Below are 21,772 nucleotides of genomic sequence, written 5' to 3'. Positions count from 1 at the left end.
TATACCGGGGATACGCTTATCACAATGCCTTTCTGGTCTGTGCTGAAGCAGGGCATTCTAGCAGGCAAGTGGCTTGACCTTTATTAGTGAGCCTGGTTACCCCCTCTGGAACCACAGACTTAGAAATCGCCAGCTCATATACAGTGCATAAAATATATTTATATATATACCCTTATACACCATTTTAATAAAAAATATCACAAAATTCTTCTAAGTCTCTCGGGAAGAGTGAAAGACGCGCACGTTCATTTTCAGAGCTCCTAGACCTTCCTATAAGAAGTAAGCTAAAAAGTAGCTTCGAAAAACGCTTAGGTTAAGTTTCAGAGTTGCTTCTAATGTACCAAAGCTGGACTTAGACATCATTTCACTCTCACAACATTATGGCTGGTTGGAGAGGGTCCGAACCACAAGTACCGGGTCCATGGTTCTGGCCGTATACTGGGGGGACGGGGACGACTCCCATTAACCCCTGACTATACCGGGGATACGCTTATCACAATGCCTTTCTGGTCTGTGCTGAAGCAGGGCATTCTGGCAGCCAAGTGGCTTGACCTTTATTAGTGAGTCTGGTTACCCCCTCTCGGAACCACAGACTTAGAAATCGCCAGCTCATATACAGTGCATAAAATATATTTATATATATACCCTTATACACCATTTTAATAAAAAATATCACAAAATTCTTCTAAGTTCCTCGGGAAGAGTGAAAGACGCGCACGTTCATTTTCAGAGCTCCTAGACCTTCCTATAAGAAGTTAGCTAAAAAGTAGCTTCGAAAAACGCTTAGGTTAAGTTTCAGAGTTGCTTCTAATGTACCAAAGCTGGACTTAGACATAATTTCACTCTCACAACATTATGGCTGGTTGGAGAGGGTCCGAACCACAAGTACCGGGTCCATGGATCTGGCCGTATACTGGGGGGACGGGGACGACTCCCATTAACCCCTGACTATACCGGGGATACGCTTATCACAATGCCTTTCTGGTCTGTGCTGAAGCAGGGCATTCTGGCAGCCAAGTGGCTTGACCTTTATTAGTGAGCCTGGTTACCCCCTCTCGGAACCACAGACTTAGAAATCGCCAGCTCATATACAGTGCATAAAATATATTTATATATACAGTGTATACCCTTATACACCATTTTAATAAAAAATATCACAAAATTCTTCTAAGTCCCTCGGAAAGAGTGAAAGACGCGCACGTTCATTTTCAGAGCTCCTAGACCTTCCTATAAGAAGTTAGCCAAAAAGTATCTTCGAAAAACGCTTAGGTTAAGTTTCAGAGTTGCTTCTAATGTACCAAAGCTGGACTTAGATATAATTTCACTCTCACAACATTATGGCTGGTTGGAGACAGTCCGAACCACAAGTACCGGGTCCATGGTTCTGGCCGTATACTGGGGGGACGGGGACGACTCCCATTAACCCCTGACTATACCGGGGATACGCTTATCACAATGCCTTTCTGGTCTGTGCTGAAGCAGGGCATTCTGGCAGCCAAGTGGCTTGACCTTTATTAGTGAGCCTGGTTACCCCCTCTCGGAACCACAGACTTAGAAATCGCCAGCTCATATACAGTGCATAAAATATATTTATATATATACCCTTATACACCATTTTAATAAAAAATATCACAAAATTCTTCTAAGTCCCTCGGAAAGAGTGAAAGACGCGCACGTTCATTTTCAGAGCTCCTAGACCTTCCTATAAGAAGTTAGCCAAAAAGTATCTTCGAAAAACGCTTAGGTTAAGTTTCAGAGTTGCTTCTAATGTACCAAAGCTGGACTTAGATATAATTTCACTCTCACAACATTATGGCTGGTTGGAGACAGTCCGAACCACAAGTACCGGGTCCATGGTTCTGGCCGTATACTAGGGGGACGGGGACGACTCCCATTAACCCCTGACTATACCGGGGATACGCTTATCACAATGCCTTTCTGGTCTGTGCTGAAGCAGGGCATTCTAGCAGGCAAGTGGCTTGACCTTTATTAGTGAGCCTGGTTACCCCCTCTGGAACCACAGACTTAGAAATCGCCAGCTCATATACAGTGCATAAAATATATTTATATATATACCCTTATACACCATTTTAATAAAAAATATCACAAAATTCTTCTAAGTCTCTCGGGAAGAATGAAAGACGCGCACGTTCATTTTCAGAGCTCCTAGACCTTCCTATAAGAAGTTAGCTAAAAAGTAGCTTCGAAAAACGCTTAGGTTAAGTTTCAGAGTTGCTTCTAATGTACCAAAGCTGGACTTAGACATCATTTCACTCTCACAACATTATGGCTGGTTGGAGAGGGTCCGAACCACAAGTACCGGGTCCATGGTTCTGGCCGTATACTGGGGGGACGGGGACGACTCCCATTAACCCCTGACTATACCGGGGATACGCTTATCACAATGCCTTTCTGGTCTGTGCTGAAGCAGGGCATTCTGGCAGCCAAGTGGCTTGACCTTTATTAGTGAGTCTGGTTACCCCCTCTCGGAACCACAGACTTAGAAATCGCCAGCTCATATACAGTGCATAAAATATATTTATATATATACCCTTATACACCATTTTAATATAAAATATCACAAAATTCTTCTAAGTTCCTCGGGAAGAGTGAAAGACGCGCACGTTCATTTTCAGAGCTCCTAGACCTTCCTATAAGAAGTTAGCTAAAAAGTAGCTTCGAAAAACGCTTAGGTTAAGTTTCAGAGTTGCTTCTAATGTACCAAAGCTGGACTTAGACATAATTTCACTCTCACAACATTATGGCTGGTTGGAGAGGGTCCGAACCACAAGTACCGGGTCCATGGATCTGGCCGTATACTGGGGGGACGGGGACGACTCCCATTAACCCCTGACTATACCGGGGATACGCTTATCACAATGCCTTTCTGGTCTGTGCTGAAGCAGGGCATTCTGGCAGCCAAGTGGCTTGACCTTTATTAGTGAGCCTGGTTACCCCCTCTCGGAACCACAGACTTAGAAATCGCCAGCTCATATACAGTGCATAAAATATATTTATATATATACCCTTATACACCATTTTAATAAAAAATATCACAAAATTCTTCTAAGTCCCTCGGAAAGAGTGAAAGACGCGCACGTTCATTTTCAGAGCTCCTAGACCTTCCTATAAGAAGTTAGCCAAAAAGTATCTTCGAAAAACGCTTAGGTTAAGTTTCAGAGTTGCTTCTAATGTACCAAAGCTGGACTTAGATATAATTTCACTCTCACAACATTATGGCTGGTTGGAGACAGTCCGAACCACAAGTACCGGGTCCATGGTTCTGGCCGTATACTGGGGGGACGGGGACGACTCCCATTAACCCCTGACTATACCGGGGATACGCTTATCACAATGCCTTTCTGGTCTGTGCTGAAGCAGGGCATTCTGGCAGCCAAGTGGCTTGACCTTTATTAGTGAGCCTGGTTACCCCCTCTCGGAACCACAGACTTAGAAATCGCCAGCTCATATACAGTGCATAAAATATATTTATATATATACCCTTATACACCATTTTAATAAAAAATATCACAAAATTCTTCTAAGTCCCTCGGAAAGAGTGAAAGACGCGCACGTTCATTTTCAGAGCTCCTAGACCTTCCTATAAGAAGTTAGCCAAAAAGTATCTTCGAAAAACGCTTAGGTTAAGTTTCAGAGTTGCTTCTAATGTACCAAAGCTGGACTTAGATATAATTTCACTCTCACAACATTATGGCTGGTTGGAGACAGTCCGAACCACAAGTACCGGGTCCATGGTTCTGGCCGTATACTAGGGGGACGGGGACGACTCCCATTAACCCCTGACTATACCGGGGATACGCTTATCACAATGCCTTTCTGGTCTGTGCTGAAGCAGGGCATTCTAGCAGGCAAGTGGCTTGACCTTTATTAGTGAGCCTGGTTACCCCCTCTGGAACCACAGACTTAGAAATCGCCAGCTCATATACAGTGCATAAAATATATTTATATATATACCCTTATACACCATTTTAATAAAAAATATCACAAAATTCTTCTAAGTCTCTCGGGAAGAGTGAAAGACGCGCACGTTCATTTTCAGAGCTCCTAGACCTTCCTATAAGAAGTTAGCTAAAAAGTAGCTTCGAAAAACGCTTAGGTTAAGTTTCAGAGTTGCTTCTAATGTACCAAAGCTGGACTTAGACATCATTTCACTCTCACAACATTATGGCTGGTTGGAGAGGGTCCGAACCACAAGTACCGGGTCCATGGTTCTGGCCGTATACTGGGGGGACGGGGACGACTCCCATTAACCCCTGACTATACCGGGGATACGCTTATCACAATGCCTTTCTGGTCTGTGCTGAAGCAGGGCATTCTGGCAGCCAAGTGGCTTGACCTTTATTAGTGAGTCTGGTTACCCCCTCTCGGAACCACAGACTTAGAAATCGCCAGCTCATATACAGTGCATAAAATATATTTATATATATACACTTATACACCATTTTAATAAAAAATATCACAAAATTCTTCTAAGTTCCTCGGGAAGAGTGAAAGACGCGCACGTTCATTTTCAGAGCTCCTAGACCTTCCTATAAGAAGTTAGCTAAAAAGTAGCTTCGAAAAACGCTTAGGTTAAGTTTCAGAGTTGCTTCTAATGTACCAAAGCTGGACTTAGACATAATTTCACTCTCACAACATTATGGCTGGTTGGAGAGGGTCCGAACCACAAGTACCGGGTCCATGGATCTGGCCGTATACTGGGGGGACGGGGACGACTCCCATTAACCCCTGACTATACCGGGGATACGCTTATCACAATGCCTTTCTGGTCTGTGCTGAAGCAGGGCATTCTGGCAGCCAAGTGGCTTGACCTTTATTAGTGAGCCTGGTTACCCCCTCTCGGAACCACAGACTTAGAAATCGCCAGCTCATATACAGTGCATAAAATATATTTATATATACAGTGTATACCCTTATACACCATTTTAATAAAAAATATCACAAAATTCTTCTAAGTCCCTCGGAAAGAGTGAAAGACGCGCACGTTCATTTTCAGAGCTCCTAGACCTTCCTATAAGAAGTTAGCCAAAAAGTATCTTCGAAAAACGCTTAGGTTAAGTTTCAGAGTTGCTTCTAATGTACCAAAGCTGGACTTAGATATAATTTCACTCTCACAACATTATGGCTGGTTGGAGACAGTCCGAACCACAAGTACCGGGTCCATGGTTCTGGCCGTATACTGGGGGGACGGGGACGACTCCCATTAACCCCTGACTATACCGGGGATACGCTTATCACAATGCCTTTCTGGTCTGTGCTGAAGCAGGGCATTCTGGCAGCCAAGTGGCTTGACCTTTATTAGTGAGCCTGGTTACCCCCTCTCGGAACCACAGACTTAGAAATCGCCAGCTCATATACAGTGCATAAAATATATTTATATATATACCCTTATACACCATTTTAATAAAAAATATCACAAAATTCTTCTAAGTCCCTCGGAAAGAGTGAAAGACGCGCACGTTCATTTTCAGAGCTCCTAGACCTTCCTATAAGAAGTTAGCCAAAAAGTATCTTCGAAAAACGCTTAGGTTAAGTTTCAGAGTTGCTTCTAATGTACCAAAGCTGGACTTAGATATAATTTCACTCTCACAACATTATGGCTGGTTGGAGACAGTCCGAACCACAAGTACCGGGTCCATGGTTCTGGCCGTATACTAGGGGGACGGGGACGACTCCCATTAACCCCTGACTATACCGGGGATACGCTTATCACAATGCCTTTCTGGTCTGTGCTGAAGCAGGGCATTCTAGCAGGCAAGTGGCTTGACCTTTATTAGTGAGCCTGGTTACCCCCTCTGGAACCACAGACTTAGAAATCGCCAGCTCATATACAGTGCATAAAATATATTTATATATATACCCTTATACACCATTTTAATAAAAAATATCACAAAATTCTTCTAAGTCTCTCGGGAAGAGTGAAAGACGCGCACGTTCATTTTCAGAGCTCCTAGACCTTCCTATAAGAAGTTAGCTAAAAAGTAGCTTCGAAAAACGCTTAGGTTAAGTTTCAGAGTTGCTTCTAATGTACCAAAGCTGGACTTAGACATCATTTCACTCTCACAACATTATGGCTGGTTGGAGAGGGTCCGAACCACAAGTACCGGGTCCATGGTTCTGGCCGTATACTGGGGGGACGGGGACGACTCCCATTAACCCCTGACTATACCGGGGATACGCTTATCACAATGCCTTTCTGGTCTGTGCTGAAGCAGGGCATTCTGGCAGCCAAGTGGCTTGACCTTTATTAGTGAGTCTGGTTACCCCCTCTCGGAACCACAGACTTAGAAATCGCCAGCTCATATACAGTGCATAAAATATATTTATATATATACCCTTATACACCATTTTAATAAAAAATATCACAAAATTCTTCTAAGTTCCTCGGGAAGAGTGAAAGACGCGCACGTTCATTTTCAGAGCTCCTAGACCTTCCTATAAGAAGTTAGCTAAAAAGTAGCTTCGAAAAACGCTTAGGTTAAGTTTCAGAGTTGCTTCTAATGTACCAAAGCTGGACTTAGACATAATTTCACTCTCACAACATTATGGCTGGTTGGAGAGGGTCCGAACCACAAGTACCGGGTCCATGGATCTGGCCGTATACTGGGGGGACGGGGACGACTCCCATTAACCCCTGACTATACCGGGGATACGCTTATCACAATGCCTTTCTGGTCTGTGCTGAAGCAGGGCATTCTGGCAGCCAAGTGGCTTGACCTTTATTAGTGAGCCTGGTTACCCCCTCTCGGAACCACAGACTTAGAAATCGCCAGCTCATATACAGTGCATAAAATATATTTATATATATACCCTTATACACCATTTTAATAAAAAATATCACAAAATTCTTCTAAGTCCCTCGGAAAGAGTGAAAGACGCGCACGTTCATTTTCAGAGCTCCTAGACCTTCCTATAAGAAGTTAGCCAAAAAGTATCTTCGAAAAACGCTTAGGTTAAGTTTCAGAGTTGCTTCTAATGTACCAAAGCTGGACTTAGATATAATTTCACTCTCACAACATTATGGCTGGTTGGAGACAGTCCGAACCACAAGTACCGGGTCCATGGTTCTGGCCGTATACTGGGGGGACGGGGACGACTCCCATTAACCCCTGACAATACCGGGGATACGCTTATCACAATGCCTTTCTGGTCTGTGCTGAAGCAGGGCATTCTGGCAGCCAAGTGGCTTGACCTTTATTAGTGAGCCTGGTTACCCCCTCTCGGAACCACAGACTTAGAAATCGCCAGCTCATATACAGTGCATAAAATATATTTATATATATACCCTTATACACCATTTTAATAAAAAATATCACAAAATTCTTCTAAGTCCCTCGGAAAGAGTGAAAGACGCGCACGTTCATTTTCAGAGCTCCTAGACCTTCCTATAAGAAGTTAGCCAAAAAGTATCTTCGAAAAACGCTTAGGTTAAGTTTCAGAGTTGCTTCTAATGTACCAAAGCTGGACTTAGATATAATTTCACTCTCACAACATTATGGCTGGTTGGAGACAGTCCGAACCACAAGTACCGGGTCCATGGTTCTGGCCGTATACTAGGGGGACGGGGACGACTCCCATTAACCCCTGACTATACCGGGGATACGCTTATCACAATGCCTTTCTGGTCTGTGCTGAAGCAGGGCATTCTAGCAGGCAAGTGGCTTGACCTTTATTAGTGAGCCTGGTTACCCCCTCTGGAACCACAGACTTAGAAATCGCCAGCTCATATACAGTGCATAAAATATATTTATATATATACCCTTATACACCATTTTAATAAAAAATATCACAAAATTCTTCTAAGTCTCTCGGGAAGAGTGAAAGACGCGCACGTTCATTTTCAGAGCTCCTAGACCTTCCTATAAGAAGTTAGCTAAAAAGTAGCTTCGAAAAACGCTTAGGTTAAGTTTCAGAGTTGCTTCTAATGTACCAAAGCTGGACTTAGACATCATTTCACTCTCACAACATTATGGCTGGTTGGAGAGGGTCCGAACCACAAGTACCGGGTCCATGGTTCTGGCCGTATACTGGGGGGACGGGGACGACTCCCATTAACCCCTGACTATACCGGGGATACGCTTATCACAATGCCTTTCTGGTCTGTGCTGAAGCAGGGCATTCTGGCAGCCAAGTGGCTTGACCTTTATTAGTGAGTCTGGTTACCCCCTCTCGGAACCACAGACTTAGAAATCGCCAGCTCATATACAGTGCATAAAATATATTTATATATATACCCTTATACACCATTTTAATAAAAAATATCACAAAATTCTTCTAAGTTCCTCGGGAAGAGTGAAAGACGCGCACGTTCATTTTCAGAGCTCCTAGACCTTCCTATAAGAAGTTAGCTAAAAAGTAGCTTCGAAAAACGCTTAGGTTAAGTTTCAGAGTTGCTTCTAATGTACCAAAGCTGGACTTAGACATAATTTCACTCTCACAACATTATGGCTGGTTGGAGAGGGTCCGAACCACAAGTACCGGGTCCATGGATCTGGCCGTATACTGGGGGGACGGGGACGACTCCCATTAACCCCTGACTATACCGGGGATACGCTTATCACAATGCCTTTCTGGTCTGTGCTGAAGCAGGGCATTCTGGCAGCCAAGTGGCTTGACCTTTATTAGTGAGCCTGGTTACCCCCTCTCGGAACCACAGACTTAGAAATCGCCAGCTCATATACAGTGCATAAAATATATTTATATATATACCCTTATACACCATTTTAATAAAAAATATCACAAAATTCTTCTAAGTCCCTCGGAAAGAGTGAAAGACGCGCACGTTCATTTTCAGAGCTCCTAGACCTTCCTATAAGAAGTTAGCCAAAAAGTATCTTCGAAAAACGCTTAGGTTAAGTTTCAGAGTTGCTTCTAATGTACCAAAGCTGGACTTAGATATAATTTCACTCTCACAACATTATGGCTGGTTGGAGACAGTCCGAACCACAAGTACCGGGTCCATGGTTCTGGCCGTATACTGGGGGGACGGGGACGACTCCCATTAACCCCTGACAATACCGGGGATACGCTTATCACAATGCCTTTCTGGTCTGTGCTGAAGCAGGGCATTCTGGCAGCCAAGTGGCTTGACCTTTATTAGTGAGCCTGGTTACCCCCTCTCGGAACCACAGACTTAGAAATCGCCAGCTCATATACAGTGCATAAAATATATTTATATATATACCCTTATACACCATTTTAATAAAAAATATCACAAAATTCTTCTAAGTCCCTCGGAAAGAGTGAAAGACGCGCACGTTCATTTTCAGAGCTCCTAGACCTTCCTATAAGAAGTTAGCCAAAAAGTATCTTCGAAAAACGCTTAGGTTAAGTTTCAGAGTTGCTTCTAATGTACCAAAGCTGGACTTAGATATAATTTCACTCTCACAACATTATGGCTGGTTGGAGACAGTCCGAACCACAAGTACCGGGTCCATGGTTCTGGCCGTATACTAGGGGGACGGGGACGACTCCCATTAACCCCTGACTATACCGGGGATACGCTTATCACAATGCCTTTCTGGTCTGTGCTGAAGCAGGGCATTCTAGCAGGCAAGTGGCTTGACCTTTATTAGTGAGCCTGGTTACCCCCTCTGGAACCACAGACTTAGAAATCGCCAGCTCATATACAGTGCATAAAATATATTTATATATATACCCTTATACACCATTTTAATAAAAAATATCACAAAATTCTTCTAAGTCCCTCGGAAAGAGTGAAAGACGCGCACGTTCATTTTCAGAGCTCCTAGACCTTCCTATAAGAAGTTAGCCAAAAAGTATCTTCGAAAAACGCTTAGGTTAAGTTTCAGAGTTGCTTCTAATGTACCAAAGCTGGACTTAGACATAATTTCACTCTCACAACATTATGGCTGGTTGGAGAGGGTCCGAACCACAAGTACCGGGTCCATGGTTCTGGCCGTATACTGGGGGGACGGGGACGACTCCCATTAACCCCTGACTATACCGGGGATACGCTTATCACAATGCCTTTCTGGTCTGTGCTGAAGCAGGGCATTCTGGCAGCCAAGTGGCTTGACCTTTATTAGTGAGCCTGGTTACCCCCTCTCGGAACCACAGACTTAGAAATCGCCAGCTCATATACAGTGCATAAAATATATTTATATATATATACCCTTATACACCATTTTAATAAAAAATATCACAAAATTCTTCTAAGTCTCTCGGGAAGAGTGAAAGACGCGCACGTTCATTTTCAGAGCTCCGAGACCTTCCTATAAGAAGTTAGCCAAAAAGTAGCTTCGAAAAACGCTTAGGTTAAGTTTCAGAGTTGCTTCTAATGTACCAAAGCTGGACTTAGACATAATGTCACTCTCACAACATTATGGCTGGTTGGAGACAGTCCGAACCACAAGTACCGGGTCCATGGTTCTGGCCGTATACTGGGGGGGACGGGGACGACTCCCATTAACCCCTGACTATACCGGGGATACGCTTATCACAATGCCTTTCTGGTCTGTGCTGAAGCAGGGCATTCTGGCAGCCAAGTGGCTTGACCTTTATTAGTGAGTCTGGTTACCCCCTCTCGGAACCACAGACTTAGAAATCGCCAGCTCATATACAGTGCATAAAATATATTTATATATATACACTTATACACCATTTTAATAAAAAATATCACAAAATTCTTCTAAGTTCCTCGGGAAGAGTGAAAGACGCGCACGTTCATTTTCAGAGCTCCTAGACCTTCCTATAAGAAGTTAGCTAAAAAGTAGCTTCGAAAAACGCTTAGGTTAAGTTTCAGAGTTGCTTCTAATGTACCAAAGCTGGACTTAGACATAATTTCACTCTCACAACATTATGGCTGGTTGGAGAGGGTCCGAACCACAAGTACCGGGTCCATGGATCTGGCCGTATACTGGGGGGACGGGGACGACTCCCATTAACCCCTGACTATACCGGGGATACGCTTATCACAATGCCTTTCTGGTCTGTGCTGAAGCAGGGCATTCTGGCAGCCAAGTGGCTTGACCTTTATTAGTGAGCCTGGTTACCCCCTCTCGGAACCACAGACTTAGAAATCGCCAGCTCATATACAGTGCATAAAATATATTTATATATACAGTGTATACCCTTATACACCATTTTAATAAAAAATATCACAAAATTCTTCTAAGTCCCTCGGAAAGAGTGAAAGACGCGCACGTTCATTTTCAGAGCTCCTAGACCTTCCTATAAGAAGTTAGCCAAAAAGTATCTTCGAAAAACGCTTAGGTTAAGTTTCAGAGTTGCTTCTAATGTACCAAAGCTGGACTTAGATATAATTTCACTCTCACAACATTATGGCTGGTTGGAGACAGTCCGAACCACAAGTACCGGGTCCATGGTTCTGGCCGTATACTGGGGGGACGGGGACGACTCCCATTAACCCCTGACTATACCGGGGATACGCTTATCACAATGCCTTTCTGGTCTGTGCTGAAGCAGGGCATTCTGGCAGCCAAGTGGCTTGACCTTTATTAGTGAGCCTGGTTACCCCCTCTCGGAACCACAGACTTAGAAATCGCCAGCTCATATACAGTGCATAAAATATATTTATATATATACCCTTATACACCATTTTAATAAAAAATATCACAAAATTCTTCTAAGTCCCTCGGAAAGAGTGAAAGACGCGCACGTTCATTTTCAGAGCTCCTAGACCTTCCTATAAGAAGTTAGCCAAAAAGTATCTTCGAAAAACGCTTAGGTTAAGTTTCAGAGTTGCTTCTAATGTACCAAAGCTGGACTTAGATATAATTTCACTCTCACAACATTATGGCTGGTTGGAGACAGTCCGAACCACAAGTACCGGGTCCATGGTTCTGGCCGTATACTAGGGGGACGGGGACGACTCCCATTAACCCCTGACTATACCGGGGATACGCTTATCACAATGCCTTTCTGGTCTGTGCTGAAGCAGGGCATTCTAGCAGGCAAGTGGCTTGACCTTTATTAGTGAGCCTGGTTACCCCCTCTGGAACCACAGACTTAGAAATCGCCAGCTCATATACAGTGCATAAAATATATTTATATATATACCCTTATACACCATTTTAATAAAAAATATCACAAAATTCTTCTAAGTCTCTCGGGAAGAGTGAAAGACGCGCACGTTCATTTTCAGAGCTCCTAGACCTTCCTATAAGAAGTTAGCTAAAAAGTAGCTTCGAAAAACGCTTAGGTTAAGTTTCAGAGTTGCTTCTAATGTACCAAAGCTGGACTTAGACATCATTTCACTCTCACAACATTATGGCTGGTTGGAGAGGGTCCGAACCACAAGTACCGGGTCCATGGTTCTGGCCGTATACTGGGGGGACGGGGACGACTCCCATTAACCCCTGACTATACCGGGGATACGCTTATCACAATGCCTTTCTGGTCTGTGCTGAAGCAGGGCATTCTGGCAGCCAAGTGGCTTGACCTTTATTAGTGAGTCTGGTTACCCCCTCTCGGAACCACAGACTTAGAAATCGCCAGCTCATATACAGTGCATAAAATATATTTATATATATACCCTTATACACCATTTTAATAAAAAATATCACAAAATTCTTCTAAGTTCCTCGGGAAGAGTGAAAGACGCGCACGTTCATTTTCAGAGCTCCTAGACCTTCCTATAAGAAGTTAGCTAAAAAGTAGCTTCGAAAAACGCTTAGGTTAAGTTTCAGAGTTGCTTCTAATGTACCAAAGCTGGACTTAGACATAATTTCACTCTCACAACATTATGGCTGGTTGGAGAGGGTCCGAACCACAAGTACCGGGTCCATGGATCTGGCCGTATACTGGGGGGACGGGGACGACTCCCATTAACCCCTGACTATACCGGGGATACGCTTATCACAATGCCTTTCTGGTCTGTGCTGAAGCAGGGCATTCTGGCAGCCAAGTGGCTTGACCTTTATTAGTGAGCCTGGTTACCCCCTCTCGGAACCACAGACTTAGAAATCGCCAGCTCATATACAGTGCATAAAATATATTTATATATATACCCTTATACACCATTTTAATAAAAAATATCACAAAATTCTTCTAAGTCCCTCGGAAAGAGTGAAAGACGCGCACGTTCATTTTCAGAGCTCCTAGACCTTCCTATAAGAAGTTAGCCAAAAAGTATCTTCGAAAAACGCTTAGGTTAAGTTTCAGAGTTGCTTCTAATGTACCAAAGCTGGACTTAGATATAATTTCACTCTCACAACATTATGGCTGGTTGGAGACAGTCCGAACCACAAGTACCGGGTCCATGGTTCTGGCCGTATACTGGGGGGACGGGGACGACTCCCATTAACCCCTGACAATACCGGGGATACGCTTATCACAATGCCTTTCTGGTCTGTGCTGAAGCAGGGCATTCTGGCAGCCAAGTGGCTTGACCTTTATTAGTGAGCCTGGTTACCCCCTCTCGGAACCACAGACTTAGAAATCGCCAGCTCATATACAGTGCATAAAATATATTTATATATATACCCTTATACACCATTTTAATAAAAAATATCACAAAATTCTTCTAAGTCCCTCGGAAAGAGTGAAAGACGCGCACGTTCATTTTCAGAGCTCCTAGACCTTCCTATAAGAAGTTAGCCAAAAAGTATCTTCGAAAAACGCTTAGGTTAAGTTTCAGAGTTGCTTCTAATGTACCAAAGCTGGACTTAGATATAATTTCACTCTCACAACATTATGGCTGGTTGGAGACAGTCCGAACCACAAGTACCGGGTCCATGGTTCTGGCCGTATACTAGGGGGACGGGGACGACTCCCATTAACCCCTGACTATACCGGGGATACGCTTATCACAATGCCTTTCTGGTCTGTGCTGAAGCAGGGCATTCTAGCAGGCAAGTGGCTTGACCTTTATTAGTGAGCCTGGTTACCCCCTCTGGAACCACAGACTTAGAAATCGCCAGCTCATATACAGTGCATAAAATATATTTATATATATACCCTTATACACCATTTTAATAAAAAATATCACAAAATTCTTCTAAGTCCCTCGGAAAGAGTGAAAGACGCGCACGTTCATTTTCAGAGCTCCTAGACCTTCCTATAAGAAGTTAGCCAAAAAGTATCTTCGAAAAACGCTTAGGTTAAGTTTCAGAGTTGCTTCTAATGTACCAAAGCTGGACTTAGACATAATTTCACTCTCACAACATTATGGCTGGTTGGAGAGGGTCCGAACCACAAGTACCGGGTCCATGGTTCTGGCCGTATACTGGGGGGACGGGGACGACTCCCATTAACCCCTGACTATACCGGGGATACGCTTATCACAATGCCTTTCTGGTCTGTGCTGAAGCAGGGCATTCTGGCAGCCAAGTGGCTTGACCTTTATTAGTGAGCCTGGTTACCCCCTCTCGGAACCACAGACTTAGAAATCGCCAGCTCATATACAGTGCATAAAATATATTTATATATATATACCCTTATACACCATTTTAATAAAAAATATCACAAAATTCTTCTAAGTCTCTCGGGAAGAGTGAAAGACGCGCACGTTCATTTTCAGAGCTCCGAGACCTTCCTATAAGAAGTTAGCCAAAAAGTAGCTTCGAAAAACGCTTAGGTTAAGTTTCAGAGTTGCTTCTAATGTACCAAAGCTGGACTTAGACATAATGTCACTCTCACAACATTATGGCTGGTTGGAGACAGTCCGAACCACAAGTACCGGGTCCATGGTTCTGGCCGTATACTGGGGGGGACGGGGACGACTCCCATTAACCCCTGACTATACCGGGGATACGCTTATCACAATGCCTTTCTGGTTTGTGCTGAAGCAGGGCATTCTGGCAGCCAAGTGGCTTGACCTTTATTAGTGAGCCTGGTTACCCCCTCTCGGAACCACAGACTTAGAAATCGCCAGCTCATATACAGTGCATAAAATATATTTATATATATACCCTTATACACCATTTTAATAAAAAAATATCACAAAATTCTTCTAAGTCTCTCGGGAAAAGTGAAAGACGCGCACGTTCATTTTCAGAGCTCCTAGACCTTCCTATAAGAAGTTAGCCAAAAAGTAGCTTCGAAAAACGCTTAGGTTAAGTTTCAGAGTTGCTTCTAATGTACCAAAGCTGGACTTAGACATAATTTCACTCTCACAACATTATGGCTGGTTGGAGACAGTCCGAACCACAAGTACCGGGTCCATGGTTCTGGCCGTATACTGGGGGGACGGGGACGACTCCCATTAACCCCTGACTATACCGGGGATACGCTTATCACAATGCCTTTCTGGTCTGTGCTGAAGCAGGGCATTCTGGCAGCCAAGTGGCTTGACCTTTATTAGTGAGCCTGGTTACCCCCTCTCGGAACCACAGACTTAGAAATCGCCAGCTCATATACAGTGCATAAAATATATTTATATATATATACCCTTATACACCATTTTAATAAAAAATATCACAAAATTCTTCTAAGTCTCTCGGGAAGAGTGAAAGACGCGCACGTTCATTTTCAGAGCTCCGAGACCTTCCTATAAGAAGTTAGCCAAAAAGTAGCTTCGAAAAACGCTTAGGTTAAGTTTCAGAGTTGCTTCTAATGTACCAAAGCTGGACTTAGACATAATGTCACTCTCACAACATTATGGCTGGTTGGAGACAGTCCGAACCACATGTACCGGGTCCATGGTTCTGGCCGTATACTGGGGGGACGGGGACGACTCCCATTAACCCCTGACTATACCGGGGATACGCTTATCACAATGCCTTTCTGGTCTGTGCTGAAGCAGGGCATTCTGGCAGCCAAATGGCTTGACCTTTATTAGTGAGCCTGGTTACCCCCTCTCGGAACCACAGACTTAGAAATCGCCAGCTCATATACAGTGCATAAAATATATTTATATATATACCCTTATACACCATTTTAATAAAAAATATCACAAAATTCTTCTAAGTCCCTCGGAAAGAGTGAAAGACGCGCACGTTCATTTTCAGAGCTCCTAGACCTTCCTATAAGAAGTTAGCCAAAAAGTATCTTCGAAAAACGCTTAGGTTAAGTTTCAGAGTTGCTTCTAATGTACCAAAGCTGGACTTAGATATAATTTCACTCTCACAACATTATGGCTGGTTGGAGACAGTCCGAACCACAAGTACCGGGTCCATGGTTCTGGCCGTATACTGGGGGGATGGGGACGACTCCCATTAACCCCTGACTATACCGGGGATACGCTTATCACAATGCCTTTCTGGTCTGTGCTGAAGCAGGGCATTCTGGCAGCCAAGTGGCTTGACCTTTATTAGTGAGCCTGGTTACCCCCTCTCGGAACCACAGACTTAGAAATCGCCAGCTCATATACAGTGCATAAAATATATTTATATATATACCCTTATACACCATTTTAATAAAAAATATCACAAAATTCTTCTAAGTCCCTCGGAAAGAGTGAAAGACGCGCACGTTCATTTTCAGAGCTCCTAGACCTTCCTATAAGAAGTTAGCCAAAAAGTATCTTCGAAAAACGCTTACTGTAGGTTAAGTTTCATAGTCGCTTCTAATGTACCAAAGCTGGACTTAGATATAATTTCACTCTCACAACATTATGGCTGGTTGGAGACAGTCCGAACCACAAGTACCGGGTCCATGGTTCTGGCCGTATACTGGGGGGACGGGGACGACTCCCATTAACCCCTGACTATACCGGGGATACGCTTATCACAATGCCTTTCTGGTCTGTGCTGAAGCAGGGCATTCTGGCAGCCAAGTGGCTTGACCTTTATTAGTGAGCCAGGTTACCCCCTCTCGGAACCACAGACTTAGAAATCGCCAGCTCATATACAGTGCATAAAATATATTTATATATATACCCTTATACACCATTTTAATAAAAAATATCACAAAATTCTTCTAAGTCCCTCGGAAAGAGTGAAAGACGCGCACGTTCATTTTCAGAGCTCCTAGACCTTCCTATAAGAAGTTAGCCAAAAAGTATCTTCGAAAAACGCTTACTGTAGGTTAAGTTTCATAGTCGCTTCTAATGTACCAAAGCTGGACTTAGATATAATTTCACTCTCACAACATTATGGCTGGTTGGAGACAGTCCGAACCACAAGTACCGGGTCCATGGTTCTGGCCGTATACTGGGGGGACGGGGACGACTCCCATTAACCCCTGACTATACCGGGGATACGCTTATCACAATGCCTTTCTGGTCTGTGCTGAAGCAGGGCATTCTGGCAGCCAAGTGGCTTGACCTTTATTAGTGAGCCTGGTTACCCCCTCTCGGAACCACAGACTTAGAAATCGCCAGCTCATATACAGTGCATAAAATATATTTATATATATACCCTTATACACCATTTTAATAAAAAATATCACAAAATTCTTCTAAGTCCCTCAGAAAGAGTGAAAGACGCGCACGTTCATTTTCAGAGCTCCTAGACCTTCCTATAAGAAGTTAGCCAAAAAGTATCTTCGAAAAACGCTTAGGTTAAGTTTCAGAGTTGCTTCTAATGTACCAAAGCTGGACTTAGATATAATTTCACTCTCACAACATTATGGCTGGTTGGAGACAGTCCGAACCACAAGTACCGGGTCCATGGTTCTGGCCGTATACTAGGGGGACGGGGACGACTCCCATTAACCCCTGACTATACCGGGGATACGCTTATCACAATGCCTTTCTGGTCTGTGCTGAAGCAGGGCATTCTAGCAGGCAAGTGGCTTGACCTTTATTAGTGAGCCTGGTTACCCCCTCTGGAACCACAGACTTAGAAATCGCCAGCTCATATACAGTGCATAAAATATATTTATATATATACCCTTATACACCATTTTAATAAAAAATATCACAAAATTCTTCTAAGTCCCTCGGAAAGAGTGAAAGACGCGCACGTTCATTTTCAGAGCTCCTAGACCTTCCTATAAGAAGTTAGCCAAAAAGTATCTTCGAAAAACGCTTAGGTTAAGTTTCAGAGTTGCTTCTAATGTACCAAAGCTGGACTTAGACATAATTTCACTCTCACAACATTATGGCTGGTTGGAGAGGGTCCGAACCACAAGTACCGGGTCCATGGTTCTGGCCGTATACTGGGGGGACGGGGACGACTCCCATTAACCCCTGACTATACCGGGGATACGCTTATCACAATGCCTTTCTGGTCTGTGCTGAAGCAGGGCATTCTGGCAGCCAAGTGGCTTGACCTTTATTAGTGAGCCTGGTTACCCCCTCTCGGAACCACAGACTTAGAAATCGCCAGCTCATATACAGTGCATAAAATATATTTATATATATATACCCTTATACACCATTTTAATAAAAAATATCACAAAATTCTTCTAAGTCTCTCGGGAAGAGTGAAAGACGCGCACGTTCATTTTCAGAGCTCCGAGACCTTCCTATAAGAAGTTAGCCAAAAAGTAGCTTCGAAAAACGCTTAGGTTAAGTTTCAGAGTTGCTTCTAATGTACCAAAGCTGGACTTAGACATAATGTCACTCTCACAACATTATGGCTGGTTGGAGACAGTCCGAACCACAAGTACCGGGTCCATGGTTCTGGCCGTATACTGGGGGGGACGGGGACGACTCCCATTAACCCCTGACTATACCGGGGATACGCTTATCACAATGCCTTTCTGGTTTGTGCTGAAGCAGGGCATTCTGGCAGCCAAGTGGCTTGACCTTTATTAGTGAGCCTGGTTACCCCCTCTCGGAACCACAGACTTAGAAATCGCCAGCTCATATACAGTGCATAAAATATATTTATATATATACCCTTATACACCATTTTAATAAAAAAATATCACAAAATTCTTCTAAGTCTCTCGGGAAAAGTGAAAGACGCGCACGTTCATTTTCAGAGCTCCTAGACCTTCCTATAAGAAGTTAGCCAAAAAGTAGCTTCGAAAAACGCTTAGGTTAAGTTTCAGAGTTGCTTCTAATGTACCAAAGCTGGACTTAGACATAATTTCACTCTCACAACATTATGGCTGGTTGGAGACAGTCCGAACCACAAGTACCGGGTCCATGGTTCTGGCCGTATACTGGGGGGACGGGGACGACTCCCATTAACCCCTGACTATACCGGGGATACGCTTATCACAATGCCTTTCTGGTCTGTGCTGAAGCAGGGCATTCTGGCAGCCAAGTGGCTTGACCTTTATTAGTGAGCCTGGTTACCCCCTCTCGGAACCACAGACTTAGAAATCGCCAGCTCATATACAGTGCATAAAATATATTTATATATATATACCCTTATACACCATTTTAATAAAAAATATCACAAAATTCTTCTAAGTCTCTCGGGAAGAGTGAAAGACGCGCACGTTCATTTTCAGAGCTCCGAGACCTTCCTATAAGAAGTTAGCCAAAAAGTAGCTTCGAAAAACGCTTAGGTTAAGTTTCAGAGTTGCTTCTAATGTACCAAAGCTGGACTTAGACATAATGTCACTCTCACAACATTATGGCTGGTTGGAGACAGTCCGAACCACATGTACCGGGTCCATGGTTCTGGCCGTATACTGGGGGGACGGGGACGACTCCCATTAACCCCTGACTATACCGGGGATACGCTTATCACAATGCCTTTCTGGTCTGTGCTGAAGCAGGGCATTCTGGCAGCCAAATGGCTTGACCTTTATTAGTGAGCCTGGTTACCCCCTCTCGGAACCACAGACTTAGAAATCGCCAGCTCATATACAGTGCATAAAATATATTTATATATATACCCTTATACACCATTTTAATAAAAAATATCACAAAATTCTTCTAAGTCCCTCGGAAAGAGTGAAAGACGCGCACGTTCATTTTCAGTGCTCCTAGACCTTCCTATAAGAAGTTAGCCAAAAAGTATCTTCGAAAAACGCTTAGGTTAAGTTTCAGAGTTGCTTCTAATGTACCAAAGCTGGACTTAGATATAATTTCACTCTCACAACATTATGGCTGGTTGGAGACAGTCCGAACCACAAGTACCGGGTCCATGGTTCTGGCCGTATACTGGGGGGACGGGGACGACTCCCATTAACCCCTGACTATACCGGGGATACGCTTATCACAATGCCTTTCTGATCTGTGCTGAAGCAGGGCATTCTGGCAGCCAAGTGGCTTGACCTTTATTAGTGAGCCTGGTTACCCCCTCTCGGAACCACAGACTTAGAAATCGCCAGCTCATATACAGTGCATAAAATATATTTATATATATACCCTTATACACCATTTTAATAAAAAAATATCACAAAATTCTTCTAAGTCTCTCGGGAAGAGTGAAAGACGCGCACGTTCATTTTCAGAGCTCCTAGACCTTCCTATAAGAAGTTAGCCAAAAAGTAGCTTCGAAAAACGCTTAGGTTAAGTTTCAGAGTTGCTTCTAATGTACCAAAGCTGGACTTAGACATAATGTCACTCTCACAACATTATGGCTGGTTGGAGACAGTCCGAACCACAAGTACCGGGTCCATGGTTCTGGCCGTATACTGGGGGGACGGGGACGACTCCCATTAACCCCTGACTATACCGGGGATACGCTTATCACAATGCCTTTCTGGTCTGTGCTGAAGCAGGGCATTCTGGCAGCCAAATGGCTTGACCTTTATTAGTGAGCCTGGTTACCCCCTCTCGGAACCACAGACTTAGAAATCGCCAGCTCATATACAGTGCATAAAATATATTTATATATATACCCTTATACACCATTTTAATAAAAAATATCACAAAATTCTTCTAAGTCCCTCGGAAAGAGTGAAAGACGCGCACGTTCATTTTCAGAGCTCCTAGACCTTCCTATAAGAAGTTAGCCAAAAAGTATCTTCGAAAAACGCTTAGGTTAAGTTTCAGAGTTGCTTCTAATGTACCAAAGCTGGACTTAGATATAATTTCACTCTCACAACATTATGGCTGGTTGGAGACAGTCCGAACCACAAGTACCGGGTCCATGGTTCTGGCCGTATACTGGGGGGACGGGGACGACTCCCATTAACCCCTGACTATACCGGGGATACGCTTATCACAATGCCTTTCTGGTCTGTGCTGAAGCAGGGCATTCTGGCAGCCAAGTGGCTTGACCTTTATTAGTGAGCCTGGTTACCCCCTCTCGGAACCACAGACTTAGAAATCGCCAGCTCATATACAGTGCATAAAATATATTTATATATATACCCTTATACACCATTTTAATAAAAAAATATCACAAAATTCTTCTAAGTCTCTCGGGAAGAGTGAAAGACGCGCACGTTCATTTTCAGAGCTCCTAGACCTTCCTATAAGAAGTTAGCTAAAAAGTAGCTTCGAAAAACGCTTAGGTTAAGTTTCAGAGTTGCTTCTAATGTACCAAAGCTGGACTTAGACATAATTTCACTCTCACAACATTATGGCTGGTTGGAGACAGTCCGAACCACAAGTACCGGGTCCATGGTTCTGGCCGTATACTGGGGGGACGGGGACGACTCCCATTAACCCCTGACTATACCGGGGATACGCTTATCACAATGCCTTTCTGGTCTGTGCTGAAGCAGGGCATTCTGGCAGCCAAGTGGCTTGACCTTTATTAGTGAGTCTGGTTACCCCCTCTCGGAACCACAGACTTAGAAATCGCCAGCTCATATACAGTGCATAAAATATATTTATATATATACCCTTATACACCATTTTAATAAAAAAATATCACAAAATTCTTCTAAGTCTCTCGGGAAGAGTGAAAGACGCGCACGTTCATTTTCAGAGCTCCTAGACCTTCCTATAAGAAGTTAGCTAAAAAGTAGCTTCGAAAAACGCTTAGGTTAAGTTTCAGAGTTGCTTCTAATGTACCAAAGCTGGACTTAG

The sequence above is a fragment of the Ascaphus truei genome, chromosome 21, assembly GCF_040206685.1.
Source record: "Ascaphus truei isolate aAscTru1 chromosome 21, aAscTru1.hap1, whole genome shotgun sequence".
Taxonomy (NCBI): Eukaryota; Metazoa; Chordata; class Amphibia; order Anura; family Ascaphidae; genus Ascaphus; species Ascaphus truei.
This window is presented reverse-complemented; position numbering follows the sequence as displayed.